We start from the raw sequence: 16,046 nt of genomic DNA, 5'->3' as shown, positions 1-16,046 counted from the left end.
GACATATCTGATCTAATAATGTCTATAGCAGAGGAAACAATATTATCAATCGTATATACACGGTCGGACAGGGTATGCATTCCATTATCCACAACAGACAATGCCTGTTTCAAATTCTCCTGATCTATCTGCCTCAACCGGACCGCTGCCTCCTGTTGTGAAAGTTTCCATATCTCATTGTATACTTCATACAAAAACCTTTTCCTCCGGGGCACTCTGGGGCCTGACAAAAAATCTTGCAAGTCAGTAGAATTAGACAGCAAAGTGAGATGTGCCTTAACTGCATCTAGCGTGGATGACTTCAACCATTGCTGACAAAGTTTCCCCACACTATATGTAGTTATGATATCAGCATGTTCTGGTGATATGTAGCGAGGGTCTGCCCTACTAGTCCTGAAACCCCACGAAGAGGAGACAAAACATTGAAGACACCCATTAGTGTCTATGGGCCACAGGGGCGTGGCCACGGAGCTGAGCATGGCGCACGCTTAACCGCTCGGCTCCGGAGGGGCCGACTTCAAACGTATGCCTAGACGCGCTGGGGCGGGCAGTGTCGCGCTCAAAGTGGAGCGTAACGACTGCTGAAGACGTGGGGAGACGGTGGCGGCGCGGCTTGGCCCCCGGGGTGAGCGCCTAGGTTCCCGGGGCCGATCGGGGCTGCGGAGCGGCTGCGGCCTAGCTGACGGGCGGGGCTGCCCGCGCTGAATTGAGGTGCCGCTGGCTCGGAGCGAAGGAGGAGGTGAGCGGCGATTGCGGGTGGGGCCACTGGCGAGGGGCCGTTGCCCCGGGGGTGGCCCCCTGCGGATTCGTGTGGCCCGGCGGGGATCGTGCCCGGGGGCCTGCTGGCGGGCTGCGGCCGCGGTCCTGGGACGTGCGGCGTGCCGCGCCGGGCGCGGAGGCTGTGCGCGGGCCCGCCCCGAGGTGTGAGGGGCAGATCGGAGTGCCGAGTGGGGACGCCGGACGGAGTGAAGTCGGCCTCCCACCCGGGTGGCGGGGCCTGGTGCTTCCCGGCTGCGGGGGCACGGACGGTGAGGAGACAAGGGGACAAGAGGCGCCCCGAGGAGGACTGATAGGGAGCCCGCTTCTCCTGTGCCCCCTGGGGGCCGTACGACTGCAGTGCCGGTGGTCGTTGCCCGGGTGCCCCCTGTATGGTGGCGGGGGGGCCCCCTGCGCCTAGGACGGTTCAAGTTGGACACTGATCGCCCGTCGCGGGGTGTGGCGGCGAGGGTCCGCCCCGTGCTGATTGCTGTTATCATCCGAAATTTGAGACTGCGCACCATTGTTGCCCGGGGTTGGGGTCCCTCCTGGCTACTGGAGACGGCGCGGCCTTGGGGGCCTGCCGCGGCTGCCCCTCCCGCGCAGGGCGGCGCGGTCTTGGGGGAGGCGCCACCCCCGACCCGATCCAAACCACCTTGTTTCCGACTGCGCCGCTGGTGGGGACGCTCGGCGGAGGCGAGCTACACGGCGACATCGAGGATCCTGGGCGCACCTGCTTACTGTGGCCCAACGAGCTGGGGATGACTGGCATGGTGTCTGAGACTCCTCCTAGAGCGACCAGAACCTGAGATCTTGACGGCAACAGATTGGGTGAACGGGCAGGCCAACAGCAGGCAGTATAATTACCTGCACAGCGCGCCGGCCTCGCTGGGACGCCCTCCTCTGCATATCCAATGCCCTCCAAGGGCAGACACAAGAACAAAGCCATGGAACCCATGACACTGATACCAATGGCGGACAACGAGCTGACCACACAGAGCCAGTCACAAACCAAGGTTCAGGACACCCTGGACAAGATACTGGGTGCCATTGAGGACACCAAATCCACTCTACAGCGTGACATTAATCAGGTGGCGATAGAGGTGGGGCTATTGAGAGCCGACCACCACAAATTGGCCGACAGAGTAAAGGAGGCAGAAGCAACACTAGAGGAAGTTGTCCCAAAACAAGCAGAAGTATCAGCGGAGGTGACCTCTCTGGCAGACAGAGTGGCGAAGCTCGAACGGCGAGCTGAGGACGCAGAGGGCAGAAACAGGAGAAACAATATTCGCGTGGTGGGTCTCCCTGAGGGGGTCGAGGGGACTAACATGGTGGAGTTTCTGGAGAAATGGCTAAGTACGGTTGTGGCACCAGGATGCCTGACCCCCTTTTATTCATTGGAACGTGCACACCGGGTGCCGGCTAGACCGCTTGCCCCTGGCAGACCGCCCCGTGCTGTAATTGCTAAACTCCTGCACTATAGAGACAGAGACATCCTCCTGCAGAAAGCCAGGGAATTGGGTCCGTTTAAAGTGGCCAATGGCGAAGCAACACTGTTCCCTGACTTCACCTTGGAGGTCCAAAACAAGCGTGCCTCCTTCCTGGCCGTTAAAAGAACTTTACGAGAAGAAGGGATACAGTACTCATTGCTCTATCCAGCAAGACTACGAGTGATTGTGGAGGGGAAAACCACTTTCCTCCAGACTCCGGAGGAGGCATGGGAGTGGCTTGAGAGCTCGGGGTCGGGCCCGGCGCGGCCTGCGCCGGGGGGCCGCGGTGGGGGAGGGTCCCGGCGGGCCCTGAGAGGGAGAAGGCCAGGGGGCGGCCGACGGCTAGCACCCACGCAGGCACAAAGGGAGACTGGAAAGAGAGAAGCCCTAAAAGCGGCAGCCAAGATGGGAGTGGAATCGTCTCCGCCGGCGGTCTCTGAAGAGGAATCAGAAGACATAGTGGTGTCCTCGCCCGAGGGCTCTGGGGGATCGACTAGTGCACCGGAGGTAACCCCACAAACGGCTGATGAACTGATCTAAACAGAACCCGCACCGGCGCTGAAAGGCGAGTCAAGATAAGAAGTACGGTGGCCCCTCCGGACCTGGCCGCCCCCCGGACCTGTTTCTCGCCTGTCAACCCTGACCGGCGAGTATTGACTTGATGTGTTTGTGTGATCTGCAGTGTTGTAGGACTTATTGGGCAGCCTACAGTTTTGGAGGCACCCTGGGGAAGGGGAGTTGGTTTTTTTTGTTATTAGTTATACCGGCTATATGTGCGATGTGGGCTGATCATAATGAAGGTGCAAGCTTCTGGGGGGCTTGGCCGGGGCCGGGGGCGTGTAGACTCCATGTACAACGGGTTCTAAGAATACGATGGGGGGCTACAACACTATGACCTGGAACATTAGGGGGATGGGCACTCCGAGTAAGCGACATAGAATTCTTTCCTTTTTAAAAAGAAGAGGGGTGCATATAGCTATGCTACAGGAGACTCACCTCGCGCCCGGAGAGGGGGAGAAATTACGGAGGAGATGGAGGGGTCAGGTATTTGCCACAGAATATTCAGCTTACGCAAGAGGAACCCTAATTTGGATTAGAGCGGGAGTTCCATTTGTGCTAGATTCCTCCAACATAGACAGGGAGGGAAGATTTGTCATTCTAGAAGGGAAACTACAGGGGCTCCAGTTGACCCTGAGTTGTATATACGCCCCCAACCAGGAACAAGCATTATTCATGACGGGCCTGTCTGGGCATCTCACTCATCAATGCACGGGGGAAGTACTAATAGGAGGAGACTTTAACGCAGTGCTTGATATCGACCTAGATAGGTCTAACCCCCCACTGCAGGGAGCAACATCAATTAAAGCAGCAAAAAAACTAGCAGAGTGGCTGGACGCCTGGGGACTGGTGGATGCTTGGCGGCTACAACACCCTGTTGCCAGGGATTATTCGTTTTACTCGGGCCTCCACCAGGTACATACTAGAATCGACAGAATAGTTTGCACAGCAGGGCTGGCCCGAAATATGACCCACGCGGAGTACCTTGCCCGCACAATATCTGATCATAATCCTCTATTGATGACATTGAATGTATCTCGGGACAGACCTCCTATACCGGCATGGAGAATGCTTCCGTCGGCCTTGGAGGACCAAGCGTACAGGGAGGGGGTACAAAGCTACTTAGAGGAACACATAGAGGATAACCGGGGATCCACTTCCTCCAGAGGCATAGAGTGGGAGACACTCAAGGTGGGGACGCGGGGTCATTGTCTGGGACAGTCAGTGGGGATAAAACGTACACTTGAGAGAGAATTAAACGCACTGGAGAAGGTCATCCACGAGGGGGAGTTGAGACAGGGCCCCACAAGACAAGCGGATGAAGAGTACGAGAGTGCGCGTAGGGAGCACTCCCGAATAGAAGAGCGTCTTAGATGCCACAGTGTGCAAAGATACTTGGTATCCATGCAATCAGAGGAGGGGAGATCCGGTAGACTTTTGGCATGGCTAGTGCGCCCGAATGGTGATAGTGGTCCTATTGCAAGTGTATTGGACAGGGGTGGGACACGCAGAATTAGTCCAGAATCCATTAACGACGCATTCAAAGATTATTATACGTACTTGTATAGGAAGCCCACAGACTTGGAGGTGGGGATCCTTGATGGTTTCCTAACACGGATGTCTCTGCCGGCTTTGAGCCCGGAGGACGGGGCCGGCCTGGGGGGTCCAGTGACTGCAGAAGAGATAAACGAAGCAATCACGCAGCTGGCTCCTGGGAAGACCCCGGGCACAGATGGTCTTCCGATGGATTTTTATAAAAAGTATAAATCCTTATTAACTCCCAGACTGAAGGAAATGTATATGGAGGCGGTAAAGAATGGGGTGCTCCCTTCCACGCTCCGTGAAGCATTGGTTGTGCCGCTCCCAAAAACAAACATTAGTGATCCATCGGTAACAGAATTTAGACCACTATCAATGCTAAATAGCGACTTTAAGATCTTGAGTAAGATACTAGCTAATCGGTTACTGCCCCTTATGCCGACCCTGGTGCACCCTGACCAGAACGGTTTTATTCCCGGTCGCAGCACCTCCTTGAATCTTAGGCGGATTTTCTCTATAATGCATATGCCTGATGAGGCGAAGCCACCAGCCGGGACCTTGCTAGCTGTGGACTTTGAAAAGGCCTTCGACTCGATCAGATGGGATTACTTGAGGGCGACAATGTTAAAAATGGGCCTGGGTGGTGGCTGGGTTGCCTGGGTGAACCTGTTATATTCGTCCCCATTGGCAAGGGTCAAGACGGGTAGGACGGTCTCAGCTGCTTACCCAGTGTATCGGGGAACTAGACAGGGATGCCCCCTGTCTCCATTGTTGTTCGCTTTGGCGATGGAACCCTTAGCGGCGTGGGTGCGAGGTGAAGGAGCGGGCAGAGGGATTCGGTGGGGACCAGGGGATCACATTATCTCGCTATATGCAGACGACATTTTGATATACCTTAGAGACGGGGCGAGTGGACTCCCCTGGGCCCTGAACGTACTTGAGGAATTTGGTTTAGTATCAGGATTAAGACTTAACCGTAATAAAAAATATGTGTTCCCCCTGACGTCTGGATATGGTCGCCCCATAGCGTGCCCGGTGGACCTGAAATGGGCTCCGCGTACATTTAGATACTTGGGGATCCAGATCTACCATGGTATGGCTGACCTAAGAGAGGGTAACCTAGGTGGAGCGCTTCGTTCGCTGAGATCATCAGTAACATTCTGGCGCTCTTTAAAATTGTCAGTGATGGCTAGAGTGGCGCTATCCAAAATGATCATGCTCCCCCGACTGCTCTATTACTTTGCCAATTTACCGCTGCTAATACCCCGGGCATGGTTCCGTGATCTGAACACATTGCTTAGAGAACTAATTTGGGATAGTGGGCGAAGACGTACCACTCTCGTGACCATCTGCAGGCCTCCCCAAGCGGGAGGCCTGGGGGCACCTGACTTTGAGGCATATTACCTTGCATCCCAATTGCAGTGGATAGCCGGGTGGCTTACGGGTCGGGGCCAATTGGATTTATATACGGCCCAGGGAGTGATTGATACGGCGTGGATTGCGGCAAACATGGCAAACAGGAAGATAACTCTCCCTGGGAACAACATAATGATAAAAGTGGCAATAGGATGTTGGAAAAGATGCACGAAAAGAGTAGGAGTTGGTCACCCGTATTCTCCAGCTCTGCCGCTGGCAGTACTTGCTATAGAACCCAGGGGGAGGGGGCCGGGAAGTATGGGACTCAGTCATTGGCTAGCAGCGGGAATAGAAGTAGTGGGAGGACTTTTCAAAGAGGGAGTCCTGAGGGGATTTGTTGACTTGATGGAGGAGGGTGTTCCCGGTGGACAGTTTCTACTGTACGGGAGACTGGTACATACCCTTAGGGCTCACTGGGACACGGCAAATGCGGAACCTGACACACACGGGGTCTTGCACTCACTGATGACATTAGGTGAGGAAACACGTCTCATCACCAAGATATATCGGTCCCAGGTTGAGGCAGCTTTAGACCCCCTACGTTCACTGAGAGGAGGCTGGGAGGGCACGGTTGGTCGAGAACTCACAGACTCAGAGTGGAAAAAGATACTGGCTTACCCCCGGATGGTGTCCCGTAATACACGCTTAAGGTACCTTCAATATAATTACCTGCATAGAACATACCTCACACCCCACAGGCTGTTCCGTATATACGGTGGATCTCCAGCGACCTGCCCGAGGTGCGGGGGGGGTGGGGCGAATTTCGACCACATGGTTTGGACTTGCCCGGTGATCCAGACTGGCTGGAAGGAAATGTTGACTACCTTAACTGAATTGCTTGAGATTGAGTTAAGACCCAGCCCCGAGATGTGCTTGCTGGGCCTTGGACCAACGGCACTCCGTGGAAAAGTGAAGGGGCGCTTTTTGGACCTCACCCTGGCACTATATAAGAGACTAATCTCGAGGGGCTGGAAAGCTGCGGGTTGTCCTTTACTGACTGTCTGGGAGAATGATACATTAACGTGGGCTAGAGCTGAATTACAGGTCCTAAAAGCAGAAGAAGCCAGGAGTATCCGCCGGGTTCCCATAGCTCCGGGGTGGGAGAACTTAGTGACGAATTGGGAGAGTATAATTAGGAGATTGGTGAACCCAGCAAGAGAAACCAGCGACTCCCAACCCACGCCGAGGTCGGAGCCAGGCGATTGTAGCACATAGATAGGCGCCCAGAACAAACCCGACCTCCACGTGGCTTTCATTAAGTGTAGAGGCCTGAAGGCAGCTGGGCCGTGGATCCCCACCTCGCCATCGAACATGATAGGCAGTGTGCGTGCCCCTCCGTCTACACGGCGCGTCCCTGCGCCCTGGGTCGATATCACCCCCTGCTTAAAATAAAAATAAAAAAAATAAAAAATAAAAAAAAATGGATCTGACATAGCACCTTCAGTTCAACAACTATAAAAATCATTTGCACATAGCCGCATGGTTGGCCCTGTGTGGCCTGTTCTTTTTTATTCCCGCCTCTTCCTCCTTCCTCCCACACCCAATTGGGTGGCACCTAACCCTCTATATCATTATTCCAAGTTACAAGGAAGAAGGGGTTTAAACCTGTTGCTTGACTATTGCTTATGCAGAACAAAGAGCTGTAACAAAGAAAAGTGATTGAATAAGTAAAAGAGTAACTGGTTGAATAAAGAGAAATAAAACGACTGTTAACAAAGATCGAGCAATAAGCGAAAAAGTACAAAATAAGAAGCAGATATAAAAGTGCATGTGAAATGAATAAATATGTAACGTTGTAATAGCAAAATGTTAATAAAAATATATTTTTAAAAAAAATAGTGTCTATGGGCCACAATAACCACCCGCCTGGACGTGTTAATGAAGTGTTAAGCGTACCATTCTGGACCCAGTCCGTAAGCTCAGTAAACGTTGCATTAATATATTGTTGCCAATCTTTCAATTTGGAAGGGACAGGTATGTTAGGCACATTTAACTCCTTAATCGTCGCTAAACTTAAACAGCTAGTCTGTTGTACACTACCATTTAAAAAAATCATCTGGACAGGAATAATACATGCCCTAAACAATGTGTCCCTACCCCGCATTTGCCAATTGTTTGTTCCCCAAACACTTTTCAAATCAATTGTCTTGGACCAATATTCATAGCCTTCAATTGATAATTTGGACACAAACAAATCTGAGTACAACAATGTAGTATCAGTCAATAACATTTGCTTATTAACTTGCGGAGTTACCCTAAAGTAATATGACTTGGCATTCTGTTGATGATGCCCACAAAAATACGTAAATTTATCATAATAAGTTTTAGAACTTCCCTGCGGAGGAGTTGGGCAATGTTCCCATTGCATATATTCAAATATTGATTTAGGGCTACTGGCTTTATGAATAAAGTGGTGACCATAATGATTGTAACAGAACATGTCACCATAATTATCCCTGAACTGGTAAGAATCTTCACTTTCATAGACAGTATAATACTGCAATTCAGTTAGCATAGCATAAACTGTCTTCACATCCCAATCATCAGATACAATGCCTGGTATAACTATAATATTCATTGATAACTTTAGAACATATGGTATTTGAATCGTCTCAGTTGGACCATATATATATCAAACATCACTCTATCCCACACAATCCCATCCGGAATCGGTACGGCAGAAATGTTCACAAAGGACAAGTCTCTTCGAACCACGTGTGATGAAAAATGTGGTTTCAACACCTGCTCCACGTGCTGAACATCAGATCGTTCAGGAAGAAAATGACCATGTATCACCAGAAAAAAGGTAACAACAAACCCCAGCCACAGAAAAAAAGCCATCACAGTCATCAAAAGCCAAAGACAGTTCCAAGGAGACACAAAATAGGTACTTTTGAGCCTATACAACAGCTTACGTGGACCCAGGGCTGGTGTTGAAGAGGACGAAGAGTCCGACACAGCATCGTCATTGTTATTAAAGCAGTCGGAGGCAGTTCTCGCAAAAGGAGCAACTGTAAACAAAGGAGCAGATTGAGTCTCCCTTCGTGGGACGCTGTAGACAACACTTTCAGAGACATCAGTAGTCACAGCAACTTGATCAAAAGAATCCAAATTATTCGCTGTAAGTGGAACAATCGCAAGATCATCTTCCACCCTCCCCAAGCTCGGAGAAGGAACAGTGTTGGTGCAAATCACCTGCAGCGGAACATCATCCCCAGTAGTGAGAGGGATTCGGGAACTACTGGGCGTTCCTCTTGGTCTGCTGTGCAGAATCGGCCACATGTTGTAACTTGACATTGTCGATGGAGACAGAGCGATTACCTTTGGCCCCTTGCAGCGGTGGCAAAATCACAGTTCTTGTGCCGTGAACACCCAGTACAGGGACTGGTGCTCGATACGAAGGGTCAAATTATTTCTTTACTGCGACCTTTTCACGCACAAGATCCCCAATGCTGGGAATCCAACCAGTAGGTGTTACTGGTTCATCCTTAATTCCTGTGGTGGCAGCACTGGCAGAGGAGTTATCGTCACGAAATTGTTGTAAATCCTGCAAAACAGTGACACGATCATTTATGTCAAAAGTTGTTTCCGCCGCCTCCACACCAGGACCATCTAGATCAGGAACAAACATACGTGTTCCAAACAGGCACTCATATGAAGTACGACCCCCCAGAGACCTTCTAGGCAAGTTATTCAGTGCTCTCTGTACTCCATAAAGGTGGGTTAGCCAGCTACGACCCGTACCTATAACTCTGGCCGTTAAGGATTGCTTTAAATCGCGATTTAAACATTCCACAACAGAATTTCCCTCTGGATGAAATGGAGACGAGAACTGGAGCTGGACCCCCACCGAAGCCATGGTGTCCCTGAATGCTTTAGAGGCAAAAGCAGGGCCCTGGTCCGAATGAAAAGCCGCAACTGCATATGTATCGACAAAGATACGCAAATCTTTAATAACAGTCCGAGCGTCAGCCGAGCGCTGTGGCCAGACCCACACAAATCTGGAGCACGAGTCTACAGCTACCAATATATATTTGTATGCATGATCAGGTGTCAATGGACCACAATGATCCAAGTACACACACTGTAAAGGTTGATTGGAAATCAGAAGGGGTGTCTGCTGCGGGCGTCTAGCCGTGGAAACTTTAATCTGTTGACAGATGTCACAACAAAGGACATAATGCTTTGCCTCTTTATAGAGACCAGGCCACCAATAACAAGCCTGTAAGATTGAAATCGTGGCAGCCACGCCGGCATGTGCAGATGCCGCCCCCTCATGTGCTGCAGTAATTAATCGAGGTTGTTCAATATTATTGGGCATTTCACGTACACCAACGCCTGGTATTTTAACTACAGTGTTAAGCACACCACCCATGCAGTAATCATATTTAGAAGGGAATCCTTTAGGATATGGCGTGCCATCAGCTGTAGCCTTAATGGCAGCCAAAATCTCTGTGTCTGGTCTGGAACTCGAACGAGTTACTGCGGCCACAGTGGCAACTGCCACTGCCGACTTTGCGGCTTCATCAGCCAAAGTATTGCCAGCAACGTGTATTCCAACGCGCTGGTGTCCAAGTGTATGCACAACATGGACTTTAGGAAGCGTTTCTTTCAGATCCGCAACCTTCCCCCACAGTAATTTGTGTTTAATGGTGTTACCCTTGGAATCTCTGTACCCATTCAACCTCCAGTAATGTAAATACTCATTGAAAGACTGAACACAGTAATAAGAATCACAAACCAGTAAAGTTAATACCGCTGGATCCACATGTTCTAGTGCTAGCAACAGAGCTTTCAGCTCAGCCAAATGTGCTGTACAATCTCCCAAAGTTTGTGTATAAGTATGTTGGGGGCAGAACTTCTCCCCCTCAATCTGTCCGCTCACCACCGCACATGCAGCAGAATACTGTTGTTTAGTCCCAACCGCCGGCTGCGCAGAGCCATCGGTGTACATGACCACCTGATATTGATCAATAGGCAATGTGCCAGCGGGAACTGGGTACTCCATTTCATATTGAAGAAATTCTTGAGTCTGCAGTTTAGGGTCAAATATGTAGTCTACATCAGTGGCTGTCGAAGACGTTGCCCATTGTATCCATCGTGGGTGTAATGCTTTCGAATTTGGAACACTCGCTTTAGTAACAGCCTCTAAGGCCAGAACCGGGGAAACTACAATGATGCGTTGCCTCTGGGCAAGAGATCGTTCTTTAATCACAGCCATCGGTACAGCAGTGAGAATTTTCTCAGTCTGTGCAAATCGTTGTTCTGCAGCAGAATACAAGTGGGATTTGTATGCTATCGGGACAGTCTCACCCTCATTGAAGGTGACATATGTAAATCCAACGGCCCCAGGTATAACCCTGATTACCAAATGTGTCTTATTGTCCCGTGTGTGTAAATGCTTTACTGCTAAGAGATCAGTCTGTAAATCCCGAAGAATATGTGTATGCTCAATCGTCCAAAACCTACTTGAAAAATGTGGACGTATCAATTCGTATAATGGTTTTATACGTGTAGCATAATCTGGAATGTATGTTCTGCCAAAATTTAGAAATCCCAATAACGACTGGAGTTTTCGAATCGTATTAGGAGGTTGCAACTGGGCACATTTTTCCAAGAATTGTGGCGCTAAGCTCTTGCCCTCACTCGACAGCTCGTACCCCAGGAAAATGACGCTGAGGAAGGCTATTTTTGACTTCTTGAAATTAAATTTGTAGCCAACATCGGCTAACCCCACAACAATGCGGGCTACCCATCTTAAATGTTGTAGCAACTCATCGTCTGTCAGATAAATATCATCAACATATGACAAAGCCTCAGGGTCCAACTCGTGTAAAATCTCAGTCACACGAGCCGAGAATAGTCCTGGGCTATTCTTATACCCCTGAGGCAGACGACAAAAACATTTCTGAGAGCCAAACGCACTGAAACTTATAAAATCCCTACTTTCGGGTGCTATATTTTGGCAGAAGAATCCGTTTGAAATGTCTAAAGTCGTTTTGTATTTTTTACGCACTATGTTATTCATGAGCGCAGCGCTGTGTGAATTTTGTATTGCATATGTGCGTGTATGTCCATTTAAATATCTGTAATCCGCCACTATCCTATAAGAATGGTCCGGTTTAGCTACAGGAAATAAGGGATTATTCATCGGTGAGACACCGGGTGCTATAACTCCCTGGTACTCCAATTCTGTTAGTATTTTCCTTACCGATGCCCTTGCCTCAAATTTTATAGGATATTGCAGTTGTGGCTGAGGTTCGCCCTTTATTGGTATTACATGATAAGGCGACTCCCTAGCCCACCCCACATGATTTCTGTATAGGGCAGGCGCTTGTGCCAGAGCCCATTTGATACTATAGGACTCTGCGAGTTCACCCGGAAAAAGTGGTGAGAATGAAGGTGAAATCACCTCCTCCCCAACTGGACAGTTGTGAACAAAGTCTGGGGGCCAATCTTGTTCGGCCAGCAGAATGTCATATAATTTGACTACACGATCCCAAAAGATGTTGTTTACTGTGCGCTCAATGTCCCCTTCTATTTGTAAAGTCACTAAATAAACTCTATTGGGATCAGAGACACGCATATCTGCTGTTTCGACTTGTATGAAGTCATCAGTTGCTTTCACCTTCAGATGCTCTAGAAGATTCCGTCGAACTATTGTGACCTCTGCCGCGCTGTCTAACAGTGCTAACGCCCATGTCTTGTTCTTCAAGAGAACTCTCTTCTTGTGTGGCATGTCTAACTGAGACTGCCGCCACCTTCTTCTTTTTAAATTGCTGTTTTTGTTGTATTGGTTTCTCTTCCTTCTTGACAGAAACCTCCGTTGAGCGTTGTGATTCCTGTCTCGGTTTCACGTACTCTGTTCTCCGCTCTGACCGACCACCTCTCTCATTTCTTTTTTCCGATGAGTCCTGAAAGGAACGAGATTGGCGTGTATCAGTATATTGATATCTATCAGGAGTTTTCAAACTATCCCTTTCCTCAAATTGTACCTATTTTGCGGGGTCTCCGGTCGCGGAGATTCTCCCCTCTCTTTTTTAGGTGTTTGCTGTTTTTTCTCCCAGCACTTCTTATTACCCTCAGGTTGCTGTATTTTAGTAGAATCCTTACTCTGTTTACCTTGCAACTGTGGTTTTTGCGGTCGAGCCCCTAGGCTATCACGACCGATACTCGAGTATGTTTCCGCTATTATTCTCTGCAGTTCCCGCTCTTGATTAAGTTGTGGGACGTCCAGAAGACGCATACGCACCGCTAGCGCCACTGCCTCCCCTTTGAGATTGCTCAATATGATAGAAGAAACTGCTGCAAAGTTGCCCATCAGTTGCATCCCTAAATCTAAGGCTGGGGCAGCCCCATATACATCTTGAATTTGTTTTAGCACCTCCGGTAGATTAGCCAATGTTGGTGTACCGTGTGCTGTAGTGTAGAGCGTGGAAAAAAACGTGCCCCAGGTATTACAATGACCTACAGTAGGAACCCTTCCATACGGCAAACACATCGTCAATATTCTATGTTTATCCTGAGGTCCCGTATGGGGAAATACTGCTTCCAGCGTATTAATTTTTTGCACTAACCAAAATGGAGTTTCCTCTCGTTTAGCCGGAACTTTACCCATTACCGAGTGTACAGTGGCCGGATTTATTCCCGGTACCACTGCATGTGGTTGTGCCGGAGCAGCACGTGCTGCATTTGTATTCAATGTCTGCATCACAAACTGAACTAACCTTCTAAATATAGTCGCCAAATCTATATATAAACGACGAACGTCAGCCACCGCTAAGTTAGCAACCGCAGGATATGGTGTATATGTGGCCAATAAAGGCCAGGTAGGACCATCATTACTCAGTGGACCTAACCTAACTTGTGCAACTGTGTGTGGGAGGGCGCCATCAAGCCAATTATTATGTTCTTGATAAGATAAAGGTATCTCTAAATATGCATACGCCCTGTACTGTCCAGGGACGTTCGCAATAGCGTATTCATGAAAAGTATTTGTACCCCCATCAACTGCTGGAAATACGACCCAAGAATAAAAAAGCTCTGTTCTATAGGCTGCATGGGCGTCCACCACAAAAGTAACAGGACCCCCCTGGTTCGTCAGACCATGTGCTATTAGATGACCTGTGAGCGGTTGGCGCATATTAAGCGCAATGTTAATTACTTGAGGATTTGCCATTATAATAACAGCACTGGGCCAGAGAAGGCACACCAATATCGGGGTTTTCCTCTCAGAGTTCAAGCTTGAACAACCAACCACAAAAACCAGGATATACCTATATTGTGGTGGTGGAATTTCTCAGTGCCACGGACGTCTCCGTTAACGGAACCGAGAAGTCAAAATATATATGAGACCGAGAGAGTCAGCCGGACCCGAAAATTAGAGCCTGACCAATCGTTGGCGGCGCCATGTCGCGTGGGCTCTCATTATCCTAAATGAGACTACTGAATTTCTAGGTAGCAGGATCGTTCCCGATGTGGGGGACTGAGTCTGACCCACTTGGAAGGACCTCTGTCACCCTAAATCCGGTTTTGCTCCAGCTAACTAGCAGTGCCTCGTCTCTCCCAAGGGGAAGAGATGATTAGGCAGCGTAGCAAATGACATCTATAGAACCTCTCAGGGAAATCGTGGTCACTCAGGTCCCAACCAGCTCTCTCATTTATAGCATGATCTCATATACAAATGACAAAGGCAGTTTCTGTTTTATATATTGTTTTTAATAAAACAACTGCATTTTAGATATTAAGGCATGAGCCGCAATAACCTGAACCATACAACACTGTAGGATTGAAATAGTCACTATGAGAGTGAAACATAAAAACAACGCTATCATGGTGTTAATAGATTCGATTCTCTCTCAATAGATTATATTTAGAGCACAGCATGTTAAGCTATTAGCTTGCCTTTCCGAGTCCCTAGGAAATCATCAACCCTCATACCTGAGCAAAGGCCTGTGATCTGGTTCAGCATCTGCAACGAGGCAGTCAGTGTCTAGTTGTGGTTTCCTGGTCGGAATCTCCCTCTTGCGTGTATTAGGACAAGGAGGTGTTTTTATATCTAACATGTCAGTGTGATCACAAAATGTCCCTATGCACGAATGTATTCAAAGACTAAACTCCTACCACTTCTGTCCGCAATGTACCAGACTGTATCCTTGACTGGAGCCCAGAGTGAGCAAGAATGTGTTATTGAGAACTCCAGCGCAGAAATAGGCTAAACAGTATGATACTGGAAAATAAAACAAAACCGTAGAACTGGCTATTGAAAAATAACAGTACGAAACTGAATAAAACGCATTTAGAGCAAAGTGCCTGGGGCTCAATGCTGCAAGCAAAGGAAATAAAAATACACCAGGGCAAAGTGCACAAAGGCCTAACGCCTGAAGCAAGCGCGCAAAGGATACATATACCTAACCACACTACATGGTTATCTTATATGTATTAAAAAGGGAGTTTAAGGCTTGGTAAAGGGGTTATTTCACCAAGTCGAACTGGCATTTTAAAACTGCACACAGGCTGCAATGGCAGGGCTGGCACATGTTTGGAAGGGCTACTTAAGTGAATGGCACAATAAGTGCTGCAGGCCCACTAGTAGCATTTAATTGACCCGCCCTTTGTAGATGGTATACAACTTTACCAGGGATTTATAAGTAAATTAAATACCCAATAAGTGTACAGAGTCGGGGAGGACACGGTGTGCTCTTCAATCACTTTTGTGCTCTTTTTGTCTTCTGTGTGTCAGTTTGAAGTGGCATACTATCTTTTCCTTTTCCTTATTGTTTATCGTTTTTGGATGCTTAGTGTAGTGTATCCTGATTTTCTAATGTACAAAGGTCTATGCACCAAATTGTGTTTTTCAGAAACGTGAAACTTGGGCTTGGATTCTTACACTCCAGCACTGCTGCAGTCCTCTGAGCGCCTGGTGGAGTTAATTTAGTTGCTCCTTTAAAATAAAATGCGAGAATAAGTGTTCTCTCATGATGAACTACAACAGCTGTAGTGCGTTCCACATGTGAATTAGCGCAGCTGGGATGTAGCAGGTGACCTGTGAAATCTAAGACATTCAGGCCCATAGATATACTTTTCTAGTGCCACATTTGTGTCATTTTTGTACGCAAAAGCGGCGCAAACTTACAAAATGCAATTGTATTTTGTAAGTTTGCGCCGATTTTGCGTAAAAAATCGGCGCAAATGCGGCGCTAAAAAAGTATAAATATGGGCCTCAAGGTCCACAATCTGCTCTTAGATCTGAAGACAGCAAGGGTTGTTAAAGTCCCAGTACACATC

The 16,046-nt window shown here is 48.7% G+C and overlaps 1 protein-coding gene across 1 annotated transcript in view; it reads left to right on the top strand.

Annotated features, from left to right (window-relative positions):
• LOC138255715 (uncharacterized) overlaps positions 1-16,046 on the top strand; it is a 359,027-nt gene that overhangs the window by 132,497 nt on the left and 210,484 nt on the right. The window lies entirely within an intron of this gene.

The sequence above is a fragment of the Pleurodeles waltl genome, chromosome 1_1, assembly GCF_031143425.1.
Source record: "Pleurodeles waltl isolate 20211129_DDA chromosome 1_1, aPleWal1.hap1.20221129, whole genome shotgun sequence".
Taxonomy (NCBI): Eukaryota; Metazoa; Chordata; class Amphibia; order Caudata; family Salamandridae; genus Pleurodeles; species Pleurodeles waltl.
This window is presented reverse-complemented; position numbering and strand designations above follow the sequence as displayed.